This window comes from Lemur catta, unplaced genomic scaffold (genome assembly GCF_020740605.2).
Source record: "Lemur catta isolate mLemCat1 unplaced genomic scaffold, mLemCat1.pri scaffold_70_ctg1, whole genome shotgun sequence".
Classification (NCBI taxonomy): domain Eukaryota; kingdom Metazoa; phylum Chordata; class Mammalia; order Primates; family Lemuridae; genus Lemur; species Lemur catta.
In genome coordinates this window covers 428423-431222 of record NW_025423869.1, presented here as the reverse complement: position 1 = coordinate 431222, position 2800 = coordinate 428423, and the positions used below count along the sequence as shown (strand labels likewise).

The 2800-nt window shown below is 62.6% G+C and overlaps 1 pseudogene; it reads left to right on the top strand.

The window, feature by feature from the left end:
- The first annotated feature begins 864 nt into the window (after positions 1–864).
- On the top strand, positions 865–1995 carry LOC123630028 (annotated as a pseudogene).
- Positions 1996–2800: the final 805 nt, after the last annotated feature.

The following is a 2800-nucleotide window of genomic DNA, read 5'->3' as shown; positions in this document are numbered from 1 at the left end:
GAACAGTGACATTTTGAAAGGAATCTCTTTTTCTGAGCAGTAAATCTCAACATTGGGCTTACAATATTCACTGAAACACGCTGTAAACAGATGTGCTGTCACTGCTGTTTCGCCGACAGAGCACAGGCAGAGCCGAGTCGGCCTAAGTCTTAGGGCCCTGCGGCTTTCACAGTGGTAAATGGCACCGTCTTCAGCTTAAAGTCGCCAGCGGCATTGGCCCTGACAGAAGAGTCACCTGACCTGTGAGGCTTTGAAGCCGGACATTGACTGCTCCCGTCCAGCTGTGAAAGTCCTGGATGGCACCTGCTCCCGACAGGAGGCTGTTTCATTCACATTGAAAATCTGCGTTGAGCGTGGCCGGCAGTTACCTTGGCGAGATCGTCTGGACAACTTGCCGCAGCTTCTGCACCAGCACCGGCTGCTTCCCCGTGAGTTTTACTAATGTTGTGAAGACGGCTTCTCTCCTTCAACCTCGGGAACCAACCTCTGCTGGCTTCTGACTTCCCTTCTGCAGCTTCCTCTCCTCTCTCAGCCTTCACAGAACTGAAGAGAGTTAGGGCCTCGCTCTGGATTAGGCTTTGGCCTAAGGGAACGCTGTGGCCGGTTGGATCTTCTGTCCCCACCGCTAACACTTTCTCCGTGTCAGCGAGACTATTTCACTGTCTCATCACTTGTGTGATCGCTGGAGCAGCAGTTTTCATTTCCCTCAGGAACTTTCCTTGGCAGTCACAGCTTGGCTGACTGCGGGGAGTTAGCTACGCTCCCGCTCCCCGCAAAGAGGAGGAGGAGGAGGAAGAAGAGGAGGAGGAGGAAGGGCCCAGTGAGCAGGATCAAGAGAGCTCTGAGGAGGAGGAAGAGGAGGAGGGGGAAGCTGGCAGCATGCAGGGGCCACCAGGGCGCCGGGGCAGCCGTGCTGACCCCCGTCCCCACAGTCGCATGGCCACGCGGTCCCGGGAGAATGCCTGGCGCCAAGGCACCTCTGAGCCTGAGGAGGCTGGGCCATGTAGTGGGAAGCGACCCAAGCTGTCCCCCAGAGTGGCCTCTGCACCAGCCCGAGGGCCTCCAGCCACTGATGGGCGGGGGGCCAACGTGAGGCTGGAGGAGAAGCAGCACCACCCGTGCCAGAAGTGCCCACGAGATTTCAACAACCGCTGGTACCTGGAGAAACACATGAATGTGACCCACAGCCACATGCAGATCTGTGACCAGTGCGGCAAGCGCTTCCTGCTAGAGAGTGAGCGGCTGCTGCAGCGGCAGACGGACTGCGAGCGCAACATCCAGTGTGTGACGTGTGGCAAAGCTTTCAAGAAGCTCTGGTCCCTCCATGAGCACAAGAAGATTGTGCATGGGTACGCAGAGAAGAAGTTCTCATGTGAGATCTGTGAGTTCTATACCATGGCCCATGTTTCGCACATGGTTGCCCACACCAAGGACATGCCCTCCACCTGTGAAGCCTGCGGGAAGTCCTTCAAGCACAGCATGTCCCTCGAGGTGCACTCACTGCAGCGCTCCGGGGAGAAGCCATTCAGATGTGACAACTGCAAGGAGCGTTTCCAGTACAGGTACCAGCTGCCGTCACACATGAGCATCCACACTGGCCACAAGCAGCTCCTGTGCCAGTGGTGTGGCCAGGACTTCAACATGAAGCAGTGCTTTGATGAGCACACGAAGACCCACACAGGGGAGAGGCCGGACATCTGCGACATCTGCGGCAGGAGCTTCCCCAGCCGGCCCAGCGTGAAGCGGCGCCGGCGCCGCACACGGGGAGAAGCCGGAGCCTTGCGACGTGTGCGGCCCGCGCTGCCGCTGCCCCGACGTGCTCGAGGCCCACAAGGAGAAATGCTTCCTTGTCAGCCGCCCGCGGGCCGGCGACCGCCCGCCCCGGCCCGGGCCTGCCCCCCGCCCAGCCTCAGGCCCGCGCTGCCCCTGCTCCCCGGGCTCCCCCAGACCCCGCCGCCCCTCGTCCCCACCGCTGCCGGCACTGGCGGGGCATGAACGCCACCAACTAGCTGCCGAGCTACACCTGCTGCTACCTGGAGCCCAGGGCCCGCTCCGGGGGGGGACCCCCGCTGCCCTCCCCCCTTGCTGGGGGGCAGCAGCTCGGGCCTGAGCCGCCGCCCCCTCCTCCAGAGGTGGCTGGATGTGCTCCGCCTGAGACCCCGACCCGGGGGGCGCGGGCCGGCAGCCCCCAGAGCCGGTGGAGGACGCCTCCCTCGCAAGTGCCCCCCTTCTGCGGCTCCCTGAAGCCTTTACTTTTTGGGTTTTTTTTGGAAGTGAAGGAAAAAGAAAAGAGAGGAAACTGTTCGCAGCACCCCTCCAGGCGAGGAGGGTGCTGGAGGCGGCAGGTCCGGCGGGGACGGAGGGGCCCGGGGCAGGTGTAGTGGCCGGTCACGCTGCTGAGGCCGGAGCCGGAGAGGGTTGGTCAGGCCCAGCCTGGAGCGGCCTCAGCGGTTTAGCCCCACGTGCTCGTGCCCCTAATTTGCTCCTTCTTCTTGCAGGGTTTGGGGAGAAGTTGGGGTGCCGCCCCGTAGAAGAGTTGTGGACCCAGTCTGAGGGCTGTGGACACCCCGCCAGGGCTTGAGACTGGACACTGGCGGGTGCGGGTGGGGAGCGTTGAGCAGCGGGAACTGCAGTCCGGGCTCTGCACCAAGTAGTGTGGGGGAGGCAGGGGCTGGACCCCAGGGGCTTGCTTTCCCCACTCACATCCCTGCCGGCAGGCCCGGGGGCCCCCAACCTGCACCAGGCTGCACCGTGGGTCTTGAGTCCCGGCGATGTCCCCCGAAGCTGCTAGGCCTTGGTG